The sequence below is a fragment of the Ctenocephalides felis genome, unplaced genomic scaffold (assembly GCF_003426905.1).
Source record: "Ctenocephalides felis isolate EL2017-DRISC unplaced genomic scaffold, ASM342690v1 CF-g0.4_SCAFFOLD_01886, whole genome shotgun sequence".
NCBI lineage: Eukaryota > Metazoa > Arthropoda > Insecta > Siphonaptera > Pulicidae > Ctenocephalides > Ctenocephalides felis.
Window position 1 is genome coordinate 90,526,389 of NW_020538040.1, and position 20,020 is coordinate 90,546,408.

At 30.4% G+C, this 20,020-nt stretch overlaps 1 protein-coding gene across 2 annotated transcripts in view; it reads left to right on the forward strand.

The window, feature by feature from the left end:
- The window catches only part of LOC113376710 (solute carrier organic anion transporter family member 3A1), a 251,322-nt gene that overhangs the window by 96,393 nt on the left and 134,909 nt on the right, over nucleotides 1-20,020 (forward strand). The window lies entirely within an intron of this gene.

A 20,020-nucleotide genomic window follows, 5' to 3' on the forward strand; every position in this document is an offset into this window, starting at 1 on the left:
TATATTATTCTTTCGGGCAGACAGTCGAAACAGAATGATTGTATAAAAAATCCTTTCTTTTATACCAAGCCCAGGTAGATATCCTCACCAGGTTCGTACTTGATATAATTTTGTATTCCACCATGTCACAACCGTACCCAACGCCCACTTTCAAAAACAAATTATGGTTATGACTCAACTAAATTATCTACGCAAAAATTAATTGCTGGTAATTAACTACTAATGTTCAACTTACAGTAAAAAATGACTAACAAAATGATCTATCTGTATACTAGTAACAGTTATTATTAAAAAAATCAAACAAAGAAACTTACTTTTGACTCAATGCGGTCTACACAGTAAACTAAAAAAAATTCTTCAATGAATTACAATCTGCCCTTACAAAAATAAAAAGAAGACAGTCAGTAATTTTGACGATATAGTATGAGAATTATCAAATACAAGTTTTGTAAGGTTTTACAGTAGTAACCATTTGAGGTAAAATTAAAATATTAACACTTTCCACTCGCGAATTGCGAGATTAATATGTATTTTACCGCCGAAGCGGCGGCATCCGAGTGGAAAGGGTTAAATTATATTTAAATTTTGTAAAAAAATAGATAAATAAAATAAATAAAAATAAAAGTAATTGTGGATATATGTTGTCAGTGTTCTAATCCATCGAGGGGCGCTTTCGTTTTAGGCGTTCGTTACCTTGCATAATTACCTTCAAATAATTTCTGGACAGAATGTTAGGATGGTTTTCTACATTTTTTCTATATTTTACTATTTCTATGTGTCTATATGGGTTACAAAATTAGTTTATATTTTAGGAGTTTATTTCATGTACTTAAGCGCGATATTCTATTCAGCAGCCAATATAATTTTCTTGTCATTGTTTCAAGTTGTTGACGCTTTTTCTGATTTTATCCATAACTAATGTTAAAAATTTAATTCATAACTTGCAATATAAAATATAAATAAAGTGCTCTTGTTAACTTCCCGTAGGGCAAGTTATAGTATTCGCAAAAAAATCGAAAATGAAAATTTTTATATATCTTTACGTTTTAAAACCTTCTGAACATTTTGGCATACCTTAGAAAAAATGAATGTATGTGTGTGTTTTTTTTTTTTTTTTGTATAGCGAAGGAAATGCTTTTATGCATCCCAGACCGGTCTTCTGTCTGGGTATGTCGGACTCGATACCGCCCTGGTATAATACCGACTAAAACCTCCGCTTTGCCCCTGCCTCTGGTCCCCACGGAAACCGCCGCTAGGCATTACTTCGTGGGGGGAGGATGCGTGTGTGCGTGTGTGTGTGTGCGGATACAAATTTTCGTCGACGATTTCGGGAACACGGATGAAGCGATTTGAATAATTCAAAAAACATTCGATTCGTGTTGATAAGGAGACGTGCTGATTAGTTTTTGGCGAAGGCAGGTCTAGCCGTTCCGAAGATATGGGGCAAAAAGTGCCAAAAACGCTAACTGAGTTTTTAAAAGAACGCAGCGTCCGATTTGAATAATTTAAAAAACATGTTACTTGTTGTAGCAAGATAAATAACTGATCTTTTTATGAAGGCAGGTCTAGCGGTTTCGGAGATCTAGTAAAAATAGTAAAAAAATACCATTTGGCGGTCAAAAATTATCATTAGACATATGCACATCAAATTATCAGATATTTTATAGAGATTTTAACAATAAGTATAAATATTGTTTTTATTTCTATGGGTTCCGTACTAATGTTTATCCGTTAGACAGCGACGCGGCGCTTACGCGCTTCGATATTTCGTCTCTATGCAGTTAAAGCAGTACGATTGCTTTGAAAAAAAGTTCAGAATTTCCAAAATATTTCAAAATAAATTTTAATACAAAGTCTTTTTTTTTTTTCAAAAAAAGTAAATTTTTGTCAAAAATTTATAGATTCTCAAAAATCTAATTTTTTCAGAGTAAATTTTTTTCAAAAATGTTAATTTTTTTAAAATGAAATAATTTTTGGTACGGGAAGTTCCAGCAATCTGCCTTAAGGCACGATGCCATGCACCCCACTAATATTACCAATATTTACTGCCAAATATGAACGATTCGTCTATCACAAATATTTCGTTTGGTTCATTTGAATATCGAAGTGAGTTCAGTAGTTTTAGGTCAACTATTTGCTTGGACGATTGCATCGCTGGAATCTAATTAATGGCACGTATATAGTTTTTTCGATGTACGCATTGCTGCAGTGGCACTTGTAATTCTAATACTCTTATCAGATCGTAGCCCCCATAACGAGACTCGAAATGACGTAATTCGGCGACCTTTGCGGACCCCGATCATGTGCAAGTGCGGCACCATCTCGGCAGGCGCTTCTGGAACGCATCACAATCGAAAACAAAACTACTAATTGCACGCCCATTGCCCATTGCCATTAACTATTATATATGGAAATCATCTAACGATTATATACAACGTTGCCAGAGAAGGATATTAACATTCCTCCATTATGATAAAATACTTTATGCGTGTACATTTATGCAATTAAATAATCACCTTGTCAGGCTTCCACGATGCGAAAAAGTAAAATATTTTTGCAATTACTCCAGTCTTACTGAATATATTGCTCAAGAGTTTTGATTAATACAAATCGCTTTATTTGTAAAGGCCTGCATTCTGATGATTATTTATTATCTTATAAATCATATTTGTTATAAGGTTAGATTTACAGAGTTTTATAACAATAGTGATTGATTGGGAGATATTTTAGTGCCCTACGTTTTCATTGATAATAATTGATTGATTAACTTGAATGAAAGTAGTTGTTTTATAGTGCAGTTTCAACATAACAGTTCGCCTAACCTGGTTATCTTTTTTATGCTAATACGTTGACTAGATGTTCAAAGTGACTTTGTAAAACTATGTTATAACTTGATAAATATGGATACATGCAAACCAATCAACTTGTGAATAAATTATAAGAAGTAGATAAAATATATTTAACAAATATTATTAAATGGAGGATAAATATTTTAGAAACGAATACATATTTCCTATTAACTTCCGTAGGGTAAGTTATAGTAATAGGCCAAAAATCGAAAATGAAAATCATTTTTATATCTTCACGTTTCAGAGGTTTCTGAACATTCTGGCATACCTCAGAAAAAATCTATGTGTGTTTGTATGTTTTGTGTGTCCGCAATTTTTTGCCCACATTTTCAGGCGCAAGGATCAACCGATTTGAATGGTTCAAAAACATTTGATTCCAATTGATACGGAGATGTGCTGATTAATTTTTGACAAAGGCAGGTCCAGCCGTTACGGAGATACGGAGCAAAGAGTGCAGAAAATAGAAAACGAGTTTTTGAGAGAACGGAGTATACATTTTGAATGATGCAAAAAACATTCTTCAAATTGGGAGAAGTGGTAATTAGTTTTTGGCAAAGGCAGGTCCAGCCATTTCGAAGATACAGAGTTAAATGTACAAAAATGGCTAAAATAGAGAACTAAGCATCCGATTTGAATGATTCAAATCTTGTGTTGACAAAACAATTGCTTCTGAAAAATAATATTTCAAAAAAAAAATTTTTTAATTTTTTTGTATATCAAAAATAATTAAGATTTCAATTTTAATTCTGGCTATAGTTTTAAATCTCATTCATATACTTTAAATAACTTCAATTAACTTTGTAATTCAGTTTATATAATCTTATAAATATTAGAAAATGTTACAATATTTATAATAATCTATTTAATATTCCTTGAATATTTCGTTACGGTACGAGAAGTTCCTGCAATTTTCCCTAAGGCACGATGCCATACACCACTAGTTGCATAGTTATTTTTACAACGTGATTATCAGTATCTAAGTTTTACTTGTCAAAATATCTAATCTACTGTTAAATTGCTATGCTTATTCACCCAACTCCAATCTTTATGATATGATCGTATTTAATTTTTATAAAGAAGTTTTTGAAATTTGCTATCAGAAAGAATGCATGCATATTTACCAATATTCGATCTCAGTTCCATAATTCAAACTGACCTCTCTATGCCGTTTTGATTTCTGTAGCAATAAGTTCGCCCAGGTTTCCATTTCACTAACGTTGTCGCGCGAATAAAAAAGTGGAACAGAGCCAATATATCTATACATAAAGTGAGTTATATGGAAATTTACATAGTTGTTTTCTTTTCTATGTGTCACAACTTTAATCTTGTCTTCAATCTTCATATAGGCTGTCAAGTGTCAAGGCAACTTCTTGTAGCGTCATTCCCTCTCATATAACCTAACCTAAATACATTGCACTCTCAACGTAGATGCAACGTGAATGATCAATTGACTATGAATCATTGAAAGTTCTATTGAACAATTATTGTCTGCGGAGACTTGTTTATCTGGATTTTAACTGTACATGTGATCACACAACACTGGATGTTTTTGAGATATATCATATAGATATTATATATTTCACAGTGTCTTCATAGAATTCCCGAACTCTTTGTTATGCTTTGCAAGTAATAAATTTTAAAGGTGTATTTTTTCATTTCTTTTTTAAACATTCGGCTACATACATGATATACATTATATAAGTCACATACAAGCAATATTATTCACTTATATCTCTACTTTACTTCCTTTAATAAACCTTACTATGCAGAGACAACAATTTAATTTTTTTTAATAATGATAACCAATTGAAGGGTTTGATCAGCCTTTTTATGGAGTATAATTTCTCTAACAGTATGATTCGGTTCAGTTTATCCGATTCCGACTCTATTATTCCCAGCCTTTTTAACCCTCCGTCGGGCGCAGTCCAAGTATGTACAGAATCGGGCGCAGTGTACCTGACAGATACAGATTATAAATATATTGACAGGAGGCTTATAGTTTGATATATTTTTATTTAATTTGCGCTTTTGCAATGCTGAATATGTATATTATGTGTAAACAATAACAAAATATATATTAGATCAATATTATTTTTATAATATAACAAAATATAAAAATCCGTACATGCGCTCAAAATGCTAGACGCACAAACCTTACTTTTTCTGAAATGAATAATTTAATTAATTATTTAAAAACTATTGTCAGATTCTGTTGGAATGTTTATACAAAGACTATATAAACAATTAGGACTGTAAAAACTTAGTGTTTTTGGTCATTCTGTACGTCAAATAGAATTTGGCTTAGTCCGTTTTTTTAACAAAATTGCTACTAGCAAAATATGCGAAGTTCAAAGACAATCTAGTATGGACGAATAAATAGTAGACATAAAATAACGAGGCTACTGAGATATGGATAACTCGATGACATCAAATTATGGAGAAACATGCTAAAATGTTGGCCCTGTATCTGTCAGATCGGCTGCGCCCGACGGAGGGTTAAATGTGTTTTTCTTATAAGATCTCCAATCCAATTAAATACTCTTTGTGATATTTCAGGTTAATTTTTTTTGGGGGGGATTTGTCAGCCTCTTTTGCAGATTTTAAGAAGTTAATTTTTTTTAACAATAATTAAAAGTAGAGGGGAAAAGATGTATAATCAACCATCACCTTGATTCTTACAACGTTGCTATCGAGGGAACAAGGCAATGTTTGAAAATCCATAATAAGAGTACATTTTTTCTTTATTAATTTTTGCGGTTGTGACTGTTGCTTAGGTTTTGAAACCTTAATATAATTTTTAAGTTTTATAAGATGTATAGTTATTTTTGAGTTAGATTTTACAGTTTTTATATAGCTTTATACTTTATATGCACACGTTGGTGGATTAAAAAGGACCAACTGAACCATTACTCTGGCAAAGGTGTAAAAAATAAAAATAATAAATGAAAAATAAATTAAGTTAAAAAAAAAATTACAAGAGATAAATTAAATAAATAATAATTATCTGTTGATGAATATTTCGGACGAAATACCTGATCAAGGATATTTACAGTGTTATCTCTGTAAAAAATGTATCCATGAGCCATAAAATTTATATTTTGCATTATTTGAATAATGCAGCTACTATTTCGTAAAATCACTTTATAATTGAAAATAAGACATTGGATCTATTTGCCCTCTGGGATTCTCATTTTGGTGACAAATTCTTGAACAACAAAAACATATTTCTGCAATGATGAATTTGCTGGGAGTTTGCTGAACATAGTCAGATAGAGTTACTTGTTTGATACGTGTTATGTGTTGTGCTATAATTGGTATGGTTTTCACAATATAATTGCTAAAAAACGATTTTAAAAATAAGTGAATTATTTTGATCTATAAACAATGTAATTTTAAATATTATTTTATAAAATATGTTGTACTGCATAAACATTTTCTCAGTTTTTGTAATTATCGATCATCAGTTTTTATTATACTTATTACCTAAAAAAAGTTTTAAAATGATCATCATTTCAACATCTTAAAATATTATATTATACAATTTTGATAATGCTGAATTACAAAGAACATAAACCTTATATGAAATATACATAAATTCAAAATTGTCCATATCATTATTTTTTGTAATTTCTGTTTCTGCTCCGTTGTAATGTTTCGAAGTTTTATCAACTGCATACACAAAAAATTCGCGGTTGCATCTTCTTGGCCTATCGACATCCACGACTGCATTGCTGCTTGCATCTTGCATTTTGCGTCTAGTCCGAGAACGTCCTCGATCTCAATAGTCTTTATTAATATAAATCGCTTAATCGCGACCATATTGGATAGACAATGAAAAGGCGCCGAGTGCGCCTGCAATGGAGATAGTTCTTTTGTTTTGTTCAGTTGTTTCTGTTTTCTTACCATCGACTCGTGTTCATGCACATGTGCAGCTGCCTTTGATACGAGCAATAATAAAGCATTACAACTTGTTATTGTTGTTCTAGACTAGGCACCTACTATATTATTGATAACGACAGATTCGGATGAATTCCATTTACTTTGCTATTAATTAGAAGACTAGTGGTGCAGATTTAATATTCACAAAATGAAAATAATTAATCATCAATAAAAATTCATCAATATTTATAATCGGCATCTCCCTTTCCATACGAATCTAATGTTTTCTGAATCATTCAATTCGGTTGATCTGTGTTCCCGATATCGTGCACGAAAAAGTGTCCAAATATACAAACATACATAAAACATACATCTGATTTTTGTAAGGTATGCCAAAATATTTGCCTTGATTTGTGCCAAATTATTAGATTTTAGGCTTTCAAATGTAATTTTTTTTTTTTTTTATTAACTCTTTTATTTACAACTGTCCAGTATAGGACATTCAGTAAATTTAATGGATTTACAAACGTAAAGATATATAAAAAAATGTATTTGCGATTTCTTAGCCGTTACTATAATTTACCCTGCGGTCTATGAAAAGAGAAATAGCGAATGGAACCAAGTATAATTTCTGTGCAAGAATTATAACATTCTAGATCCTCCCCCCACGAAGTAATGCTTAACGGCGGTTTCTACGGGACCAGAGGCAGGGGCAAAGCGGAGGTTTTAGTCAGTATTATACCCAAGCGGTATTGAGACAAAAGACTCTACGGAAAGTTATAAATAGTCGAATTTGAAGTACCTACCATTGTGCTCTTTGAGACATGACAATAATAGAGGACCTTTTTTCTTTGCTTTATCATCTATCTACATTTGATATTAAATCAAATGTTCATAAAGTGCAACTAAACTCAGCAGGTCTATACAGTGATGCTAGCACAAAAAGGGATAAGTGAAAATTTTACTTCTTGTTCTTAGTGACAAAATAGATCCATAGGATTTTTTTTATTTCTTTTGCATTTCTGGTTAGAATATTAGGGTATTAAGCCATCCTATTATTATACTTCTGAGTATGTCTGAGTTCTTCATTTCTGCTGCAAAAGATTTTTTTCAAATATGATTTTAAATACTACCAATTCATACATGTTGTTCTTCGATCGAAGATTTGACTGCATTTTTGCATTTAATAACACACTTATACTTAAGGTGACCATACGTCCGGGTTTGGCCGGGACAGTCCCGCATTACCAGCTTTGTGTCTCGGGTTTTTTCAAATTATTATTTGTCCCGGCTTTAGATCTTTCGTCCCGGATTGTCTTGGTTTCTCGAAAACTCATAGGTAAATTTAATAGAATAAACGAACAAGTGCTAATTTTTTTAAATCAATTATGAAGAAAATTGAATAGAGACTCAAAAGCGAGAAAAACATAGAGATAAAACATTGATAAAAAGGTACTACATATAATTCAATAATAAAGTTCTCACTAGAAAGTCCGCTATTCTGATTAAAAAAAAATTATATAAAAAAACGGATTTCTTATATATATATATTTCGTGTATACTTAAGTAGCATTTGTTATTTTAAAACAAAACCCGCTCTCCATCCCGTATTCTGGATTAGCATAACTAAAAATTACTATCCCGGTTTTGACTTTAAAAAAATGTGGTCACCTTATCATACTGCATAATTATGGATTTTGGCAATTCTAACCTTCTGGTTCGACGTGTCGAAAAAATCGATTTTTGTTTTTTTTTCATATTTCGGTAGATTACACCTTTAGAAATAATATATAAAAAATTCAAATCGATATCTCAAATAGTTTTTGAGTATATATAGTATATAGTACAACGATCATTTTATCTTTAAACCCGTTTTTCTCGAAACAGCATTTTCCGAATTTGCTGCAGTGATTACTCAAAATCGAATGATCCGATCACTATAATTTTTTTTTACATGTTCTTTATATAGTTCTCCGTAAAATGAACTATCGATTTTTTGATCGGATCAAAAATCGAATTTTGGCAGTAGAAAAACGACCAAAATTTTGGGTCGACTTTTTTTTTAAAACGCCGCCATTTTGTCAAATTTTGATTTATTATTTTCATCGTAGTTCATTTTACAGACAATATTATCTAGTTTAACAAGAATTTTTTTTTCATTTCATCCACGTAAAAGGCCGGAATCACTGCAGCAGTTAAGGGTCTTTTTTTGTCGCGCCGTTGGAGATCGACGATAACTTAAAAAATATTAATTTTTTTTCTTCAAAAATTTTACTATGTATTCTTAAAACATGTATAAATATATTCCTTAAATTTTGAAATGATTTATAAAGTATTTTTTTTAATATAAATTCCCAAAAATCACCTTTTTTTAGGCGGTTACACTAGTTGTGCCCCTTAAAATGCTTTTTACGCATTTGAAATTATTATTATTATTTTTTATTATCTATTTGAACTGCGATCAGAACTTAAGGGTTTTAAAAGTTGGCGGGATGAATTTCTTAAAATCTAAGTCAGTTCTTTGTAGATGGCAACTCAACAGCTGTTCCATCGCTCTTTGATTAATTTCACTATTACAATTTCTGTAAAAGTGATGAATTTTTGTTGAGCAGCAATACTCGGACACATATTTCTATCTATCAACATGTATAAACCGATCAACTACTGCTTGACATCAGGCTGCTCGAAGCGGATATCACACCCGGAGCTTCTGATTCTGATCCAGTCGTTCTAAGCACTTATTACAAGCGAGTCCTGCATACAGCACAACTTCTATTTCTTCATATTCTACTAATATTATTCAATAATCAATGTTGAATATTGCAAGATGGCAAATGCACACGATAACAACAACACTTTTTAGGGTAAACGAACCAACAATATGCGATCAATACTCAAGTTTTGTTTTTTGTCTGCTATATATTTTTCTATTTGGTTTCTTTTTCAATGCATCATGCATTGAATCTCGATGTTAGTTGTTATTATCTTCAGATTCCTATTCTATTATATGTTGAGTGAAATCATTATTACATGGATGTGCAATTCGTTTTAGAATGATATTTTTATTTTATTGGCGCTGGCTTATTTGCTTACAAATTCTTATATGACGCTGGCATGCAATACGGTATAATCTTTGGAATATATTTTTAAAATTTATATTCAATTTAAATTTTATCGTTATTAGATTAGGCAGTCTGTGTTTGCATTTTTTGGAGGTGCAATATTTTAATAAATGTAAATGAAATGATAAAATTCGTAACGATTTTTTCTGTGAAAATTTATTAACTATGTATATTATATATATATACAGTGCTGGATTTACAGTAGGGGCAATCGGGGCTACTGCCCAGGGCGGCAAATTTTGGGGGGCGGCAAAATTTGGATAGTGAGAAAAAAATTCTATACAATATAATCAACTTTTTTTAACAACATTTTTTATTTCAAGAAATATAATGAACAAAACATAATACGATTGCAATGCAAAATTTGGGTTGAAATAAACGATAACTAAAATTTATTATTTTGCCTTGCCTCCCTCTCCGAACGTAAATTATCAAATTGGTTAATAAGTTATCAAATTTGGCAATTTGGCTAATATAAAAATCCGTAAACAAGCTGAAAGTTTAAGAAAAATATGTTCTTCAGTTCTCGAGCCCTCTTAAAATGACGTATTAGTGCACTTCCAAGCTTATAGCGTCGAAAAAAATATTCAAACTAGTGACTCATGACATTGTGCCTTAAGACAAATTACTGAAACATCCCGTACTGAAAATTACATTTTATAAAGAGCTTTAAATTTTATTGAAAAATGAAAAAAAGACTTCTGAAACACATTTTTTGTATTTTGAAATTTTTCGAAAATCATGAACTTTTTGCAAAGCAATCGTGCTGCGTAGCTGTTTCAGAGAAGAAATATCGAAACTAAATTATAATTTTTCGTAATTGCCTGTACCAAAAGCTAATCAGCACGTCTCCCCATCAATACAAATCTAATATTTTTTAATCATTCAAGTCGATTTTGAGAACACGGATCAACCGATTTATGATTCAATTCCTATTAATAAGGAGTCGTGCTGATTAGTTATTGGTCAAGGCAGGTCCAACAGTTTTGAAGATACGGGCCAAAATGCCTAAAATGATTATTCAGTTTTTAAGAGAAAAGCGTCCAATAACATTCAAAAAACATTACAGAATAAAGAACTGCTTAAATTTGTGGGGGGCAGGTTTAGCGGTTTCGATGATCCAATAAAAAATTTGAAAAAGAAACATTTGGCGGACAAAAGTGATCATAAGACATATGCACATTAAATTATCAGATATTTTAAAGATATTATAATAATAAGTATAAATTTTGTTTCCATTTAAATAAGTTCTGTAACATTGTTTATCCGTTAGACTGCGACGCGGCGCGTACGCGCTTCTATATTTTGTCTCTCGCAGCTAAAGCAGCGCGATTACTTTAAAAAAAGTTCGAAAGTTCGTAAAATTTCAGGGATGGGGCGGCATTTTTGTCAGTGCCCCGGGGCGCCAAATTTCTAAATCCGGCCCTGTATATATATATATATATATATATATATTTAAATCCATTTGTATATATCTTTGAGAAATGATAATACATTCTCTGCCTGAGACCAGGACTTTTAGCAGTATTAAACACGAATCAGTTGAGTATTATATTATATAATTTTCGATATACTAAATTGGATTTAGCCAACCGAGAGTTTCAAAAGTATGTTCTAATTTTTTTATATTTTTTTAATTTTATTTTTATATTTTTTCACATTTTGCATTTTACATTAAGTTTTCTTTGCTACTAACTTTACCTGTATACTTAAATATTTTTTGTCACTTATTGTATAGACATTGCAAGGTACTCAAATTTCTTAAATATACCTCTGACTCTTTTTGAGAGCTGCAAGTCTAAGGCTGTCGAGTTAAAAGTTTTAATTCTTGATTGGTATTTATTGATCATTGTTTATAGAAGAAAAATATAATATTGTTATGTAGTACAGATGAAAATTTGTTGAACATCATTTTTAATCGATTCCGTTTTGTTAATTGATTAAAAGGGGTTGCTTCGAATAAAGAAAGACTTGCTAGATCAATTTATTCACTTTTGTACGATGAGCTAGCAATGGCTCCGAGCCAGCTTAATATCAAACAGTAGTGATATCATTATTTCACTTGAAATTATAGATTACAAAAATATGATATGAAGATAGGCTTTCGGGGCATTGATCCAACATATATTCACACTACTATTAGAAATATGTATATCTGATATAAACTCATCAAAAAGACCACTGGGTTGTCTTGCTAGGATTAAGTTATACTAGGTTATGAAATAAAAGGCGGCATTCACTTAGAAGAGAATGCTTCTGACGTGTCTTCGGATAGACTACCATTAAATATATATTAGTTTATTAGTTAGTGATCTATAAGATTCCCAATTTAAACTTTATAACTTGTGAACTAATTAACTGTTGTTCTAATTATTGCAACATTGTTTAAGAAACTCGAGTTTCTCAAACGCAGCCACTAAACACATACAAGCACCGTGAGCGCTTGATAAGTGCACTAGTTAAAAGATATATCTTTATTGTGGTGTTATCGGTACATGAGCCATTAACAATGTTACCAACAGCAAACAAATAACAAACACCTCGTACACAGACAAAGTTATAAAATAAATAATTATCACATGATGTGGATGATCGTTGACCCAGAATGGTCTTATCTAGTTTTTATTCACTAGTATGGCACGAATTTTACATCGTTTAGCAAATATCAACTATTGATCGTACAAAAGTTGTTACAATACAATAGTTGATCGTACAATACACTGATATCTGGACGATTTGTACTGTGGGATAAGGTGCGTTCGATTTTTTTTTTTTGATCACTCAATTTATTTGACTGATTAGGTTTGTGGTGCAATGGTAAGAACCTTGGGCTTGCAACCACAAGGTTTTGATTTCAAATCCCGCGTTGCATGCAAACTGATATCAATAAGTAGTTATATCCATTTTCACATGAAAAGATTATAATTGATACATTGAGATATATTTCAGCGTTAAAATAGCACTTTTAGTAAAAACAACTATTAGGTTACTTCATAATAATGTTTGTAAATAAAGTCCAAAAATAATTTACCTAGTTTTGTACGTTATTCAACAAATAAACAAAAAATTGGCCTGGTGCTTAATTGCAAAAATTTAAAATAGATCCCATCTGCGCGATTTCAAGAGTAGGTAATTGATTATGTTTTTATTATTTTATTATGATTTATTAATAAAATTAAGTTATTTTAATAAAGGTCTTTATTCAATATTGTATTCTTTGATTACAAATACTGTTTAAACACACCGTTTTTATCGTATTTTATGTTTAATACCGATATCATTTAATTTTTTTCTATCCACGCAGTAGCTGAAAACTATTCTAAATAGTTTCAGCATAGACGACAACCGTATACACAGCTCCTCATGTGAATGTCGTTTATGGACGATATTCGTAACAAAAGGATTTAAATTTGCTAAAGTTATTGAATATTTTATCTCAGGGTATTTATCAGTATATACCCTGGGAGTGGACGCTCCGATTTATATAGGTAATTGAATTTTCAAATTTATCCAGACGCCAATATTATTATAGGTATCTGTTGGCGCCAATCAAAGCATGCGCGTATATGCGAAATAGAAAACAAAAAATCATCAATCGATTTATTATAAAATTAAACTCAAATCATTCAATACGTAATAAAATCATATTAAATTATTATAAATACGATGTAATTTATGTAATTAAAGTAAAATAAATATTACTAGTTACAAAATCAAAGTATTTACAATCGGTCCTTCGAAAAGCAAAATTCAATTCAAGCAACACCCAGTATCTATAATTTCAATTATAATCATATAATTATTATTGTAGTAATTGGATTTAAACATTTTGTGTTAACACAAAACCTCACCTATTTAATTTGAGTATATCATGGTTTGTTATGTGTAATAAATTGATACATTTATTTTTGAATGATAAAAAACACATTTTTATTTAATCTGAAATGTCAGAATGAATAAAATATATAGTAAAATAATATAGGAAACTTTGCGATATAAGTTCTTATGTGATAGATAGACTATATTTAATTCTTATAAGATCCTATGATTTTGAACTCACAAAACCCCTCTACCTCTATTCAATCAAAATGTATATCTATTTTTTCTTTATTTATTATTTTTTATATACTCGTTAGTGCAGAAAATTATAACAATTGTAGAAACGAGTATTAAACAGAGGAACAGAATGAAATTAAATTTAAAGTTGGCAATCTCACATCATAGCAGCTTGGTTTAGCTCTGAGTTAAATAATATGGATTTAACGCTACTAAAATTCGATCAATTTACCTTCTCACTTCGACTCTAGCACATAAATGATGGACTATATTCATTTATTTCTTGTTTTGCACTGATTTAATTCGTTCGTCACCTATTCTTATCGACATTAACATATGTAACGCTTGAAATATTGAAAGTCAATAGCCTATTATTTATTCAACAATATCAAAAATGTAGTACACTGAAACTGGTTCAAACGAGAAAAAATATCCCAAAAAAGACAACATAAATTTCGCTCAAGCGAAAATGTAGGTCGCAAAGAAAGTAGTCGTTAATAAATCATCATGTACCAAAATTGTGATTCGCGAATGAACTCAAAGCGTGGAATTGCATGCGGAAACGAAAATCACTGTGCCAATGCTTAATAAAAAATTCTTGATTATTATTTTCGATGCGAAGAGTCTTATCGAAAAATAAAAAACGACTAATGAGGGTTTTTGTGCTTCTTTTGCTTCTTGCTAAATTTAGCACAGCGAGTATATGCGGAGCTCTGGCGTATTATTTTATGCCAGCGTTTTTCTTACACTAAGTCTGGCTCAGTGTAATAATTCTGTATTATTATTGCGATTACAATCGAAGTTTTTCTTCACAGACGGCCATAAAGCGGACCGTATCAAAAAAACTGCATTGCTGTCGTGACTCTATATGAGAATGTTATTTTGATTGTATCTGAAATTGTTGTGCTGGTTTATTTGAATACGAATGTAGTTTACAAGTGAATTTATTGCGTAGCCAACAAAGTATTTTACAATTTCGTTGGCGAAAAGTACACACGTTTTATAACATGATGCTACACAATAGCTTCATACTTTATTGGAGAAGCTAGTTCAGTATATTGGTTTGCACAGAGGCATCTACTTTCCGGAGTTGATGCTCAACACGTTGCACTTGAGTTATTAAATACGTATGCATTTTACATTTTTTCATGTTGCTATAGTTTTGCTAATTAAATTAATAAAATTAAATTCTGTACACATCTAAATAATAGTACTTTTTTAAGGAGCAGAATTGCCATAATCTGGTAATTAATATTCATCCGAAAAAATCATCATATTGTTTTATTTACTTTTTAAGTTATTCTAAAGAGTTTGGCACAATGAATAGGGCAAATGTATATCGAATCCGTCTCCATCTTTAAAAAAAATCGATAATAATCTCTATTATGATTTTTTGAGACAGTGAAGAGAAAACATTTTAGACCGCCATTTCTAAAAAAAAATTATATTTATTACAAACTCAACCCCATATGGACATATGGAATACAACTTTGGGGAACAGCGCGTAAGTCTAACATCTCAATAATCTAGAGGTTTCAAAATAAAATTTTGAAACAAATAATAAACGCTCCAAAATATGTACCGAAATGCGTAATTTATCAAGACCTCAATATGAATACAATTAATAAGGAGATAACATTGATTATATTTTTATGTAATTATTCATTTTATTATTATTATTTTTTTTATTATATATTTTAGGTCGTAATTTCACATCATGACAATCAATTCAATTTCATTTATTTAACAATCTTTAAGAGGATTACTACTGAGTATTTTTTCAAAGTAGATGTTAATTATCCATGTATCTAAAATTACCGAATGTCTGTTTTTTTTGTATAAAGACAGATTATAATTAATAAAAGGAATAAATTTAAAAGAAATTGCGTACAACAACCGATTGAAGATATAGCTGTTAGATATAAATTTGCGTAGGTAAAAATTGATTATTTATGTAGTTAAAGGTTTTACATTCTTTTGCTTAATATTTTAAATTAAAAAGCAATTAGATAAATATCCATTGTTGTTGATTAGTTTTGCGTTTTTATTTTATGCGAAATTTACGAAACATTAACCTTGTGCAAGAGAAAAATATCAGCTCAAAATTCAGTGCAATTTTTGCTTGCTAAAAGTGCATGTAAGTTTGTGTGCCTTGGCCAAAATAATTGAAATTTTCCAATGGAAAATTCACGGAGCTAAAATGCGCATATGTTTTTATAACGAAATCTTCATATAATTTCCATAATTTCTGTTTCACGTAGTGTACAGTAGCCGTCATCGCGTGATTTTGACATTATATGCGGACGCATTTCATTATATGCCGTCTGTAAAATAGGTATGAATCCTTATTTAAATAAGTCATATCAGTTTATTATGCTGCGTGTTTTATGCTCAAAGGAATTATTTACACTTTTCTTATCTCAACATAAATGCATTTTAATGTTACGAAGAAATATGTCTTAATAATTTTTTTAATAGTCTGCCAACATGAAGGTTTTTAGCTGCAAATAGAATTCATTTCATGACATTATTCATTATATTATATTTATATATTTGACGTACTACGTTTTCGAGAATTGTTAGAATGAAGTGGTGTGCAACCAATTACACTGCGTGACAGTAATTTTTTTTTAGAGATGTTATGATGGTATTTAAGTAATCGGAGGACGCTGATTCCGAAAAAAGTAACCGGACTTTGATAACAGCTTTAGATTTGAGATATATCAATATGCTAGTTTAAACTCCAATAAGTAAAAAAATAAAACAATTTATTTTATACTTTCAAGCGTTTTTTATGTGATCTTTGTTCGTGGGCAAGATCTAACAAGTAAGTAATCTCGTCGTAAGCTCCAACAATTGCCAGCCATAATGTGGACATCCCACCTCCATTGATATCCTGCATGGTCCTGATATCTTGGTGGATCTTTTCATCCTGCTTTTTGCTTAGATCTCCCAAATTTTTCAAAAACCGTTCTTAAATTACTGAATTTTTTGTTTCCTAGAAAATTTGTTACGATCTGAACTAATAACTACTTGGTTTTCTTCCCGATTTTATTCATAGAACTTACGAACCGTGAATTTTTTATGAGTTGCGTAATTTGGTGATTATGGAATCTATCAGCTTTAAACTCTTCTTGTATTCTCTCTTAACGTTGGTCTTTTAATCCATCACATGGTAGGCTAATGTTCTAGGTTGTTTATCATTAGCATGAATAGGGGTCATATAGCTGATCGTAAGTAGACTCCAAGATCATTGAGAACATCGAGTATGATCATTTGCTTCTATTGCCTGAATTTATTCCATCGATATTTACCACACAGACGAAACAGTCGTCGTGTTGATACTGAGGTTGTTTCAAAATGACGGGGGTATTGAAATTAAAGCTTTTATTTTTTTTTTTTTGGGACGTTAATGTTAACACACTACGCAATTATGGCTAATAATATGAAAATCTTATGACACCTATCTTGATTTCGCAAATAAATTTTAAAGTGGTTGAAATACACTGTCTTTACGCAGTTTTATATAGGTTTTCGGTATTTGTAGAAAACATATTCACCACAGGTAACAAAAACTATCTCGATTATGTACATTATGTCTTAAAGTCGAAACCATACAAAAAACAGCATATAAAGTTTTTAGTTATTTATTAACCCTAGAACGGTATCTGCGCGTCTCCAAGGCGTACATGCGGACAAGAATGAATGGTGACGGTACTTTTGTTATGGAAATTTTGAAAAAATAAAAAGAGTATTTGTTACTAAACCAGAGTTATATATTTTCTGAAATATTTATGATATCACATTCAATTCAAGTATTCAATGACAAAAGACGAAAAAAAAATCAATTGTTAAGCACAATACCGTTCCAGGGTTAAACAGCGATAATCATAGCTGAAATGACTAATAGGGATAGTTACATAAAACTCAAAAACAGGAGGTGTTACGAAAAAACAGAAATTATATTTGAAATCAGCGTACAATTCTAAGATGATTTTAAAAAAGGTTCGAGGAAAAAAACATATAGTTTAAAACACATAGATTATTTTTTTCGTTAATAAAGTTTGCTACATATTATTATTTGAGAATTACGCGTTAAATTTATCAAATATTTTTTAGAAGACGGAAAGTTTTAGCAGTTCATCTTAAGATGCAATGTCACATACTACTAATTAATTTTAATTATTACTCAATATTTGCGTCTGTATCCTGCACGTGACGAGAAATCTTTGCAGTTATATTTTACTTCGAGCCTCGTCCTCATAGTTCATTAGTAAAAGTGCATCAGTCGGCACTAGCGTACAAGCGTTTTGGCTGTTTCTTCGTCAGCTGCTGGAATTAGACGTGCTTGTCCTTTTTGTCCTATTTTTAGATTCGAACATTCGAATACTTTTACACATTTGCCATCGGATGGATCATTTGTTTATACAGCAGACTTGGGTGTTTATAAGGACGTTTTAAATGCATATGTTTTTGAAATATATTTGAATAGTTGTATAATTATAACTGCATAGTCAAACATTTTTTAGTATTATATTTTATTTCTCGTGGGAAAACTCATCGCCAACCCAATGAGCAAAACCGTTTCTTTTTTATTATTTTATATTTTTGTCTTAGATTTATCTAGTATTTTATATTTTTGTTAGTGTAATACATTATTTCTGAGATTGGAAAAATCGATGTCTATATATCAATATATCTGTGTTTAGCAGATATATATTTACGTTTGTACATGGATAACTCTCTGTAAGAAGAATGAATGGTTCAACAGAACTAAATAAGTAAAATAAATAATTGAAATTGAAATGTTGAAATATTTTGAATTGGCAATGCACCAATAAATGCATTTTATTTTATTTTTTTTCGATTTGAGGCTCATAATCAGTATTGATCATGTCCATGATCAGTTACATGTTGCAAATGATCAGCTACAACCTTACATAATATATGTAAGGTTGTAATATAATATATGTAAGGGGCTCAAAGGTCCGTCATAAAAAGGTCTTCCACCATTATCTCAAAAACAACTAAAATATAATCTTTTTTAATGATACTAGTCTACTTCAAACTAGGGCAAAATATGTGTAACCAGCCTTAATTCGTGCGACGTTGCTATCAGGAGGTTATGTATCAACATTTATTTCAAACGTTTTTTTTTGTTTGTGTTTTTTTATTTTGAGCTTTGTTATTTTGTTTATGATACCTGAAAATAATTTTTAAGTATATTTAATTGTTTTATAAGATATACTTCTATAAAAGCTCATGTGGTTGGGGTAAATAGTACCAACTGTTGACTGACACTGGCAACTTTGTAAACTATAAGAAAAGAATAAATAAGAAAATTAATTAAGTTAAAAGAAGCAATTTAACAAGAAGTGAATTAAATTAATAATAATTCCAATACTGCTGACGAAGAACCAGACTAGGTTTAAATACAGTGTAAAAAAAATGTGCACATCAAGTTTGTATTTTGCATTGCAAAAATAATTTAGGTATTATTTCGAATAATTCCTTTAAAACTAAAAATAAGATATTAGATCTGTTTGTCCCGCCTGGGTAAAAAAGGTACTGATGACAAATTTTAGAAAAATATTAAAAAACATATTCCTGTAATTAGGAATTAACTAAGAATTTTACTCAAGATAGTTCAAAAGTTCATTTGGTTTAAACAATATAATTAATGAAAATCAAATGGGACCTTTATACCCCGCCGTGCCCTATGTCTATATAAATATAAAATTGCAAAGATAAATTATTTTCTATTTCATTATAATAATTTTATTCATACTTTAATTCTTACGATTTCTATAATCACTGCGCGCGCACATTCCAACACGTTTTAGCATCTGTCTCACTGAAATAATATTTTTTTAAGATAAATGAAAAAAAAACTTGAATCAACATGACTTTTCTTTTGAATATGTATAAAGCAATGAATTTTTGAGCAAATTAATATTTAATGTTAGAATGAGTGAAATGGATATAGATGGAAAAGGAATTATACACCATGACTAATAAGAGCAATTATTAACTAGTACATTTATATTCAGTCTATAAATACGTACAACTTTACTAATAATAATCTCATCTCTCATCTAATGATTATCCGTAAAT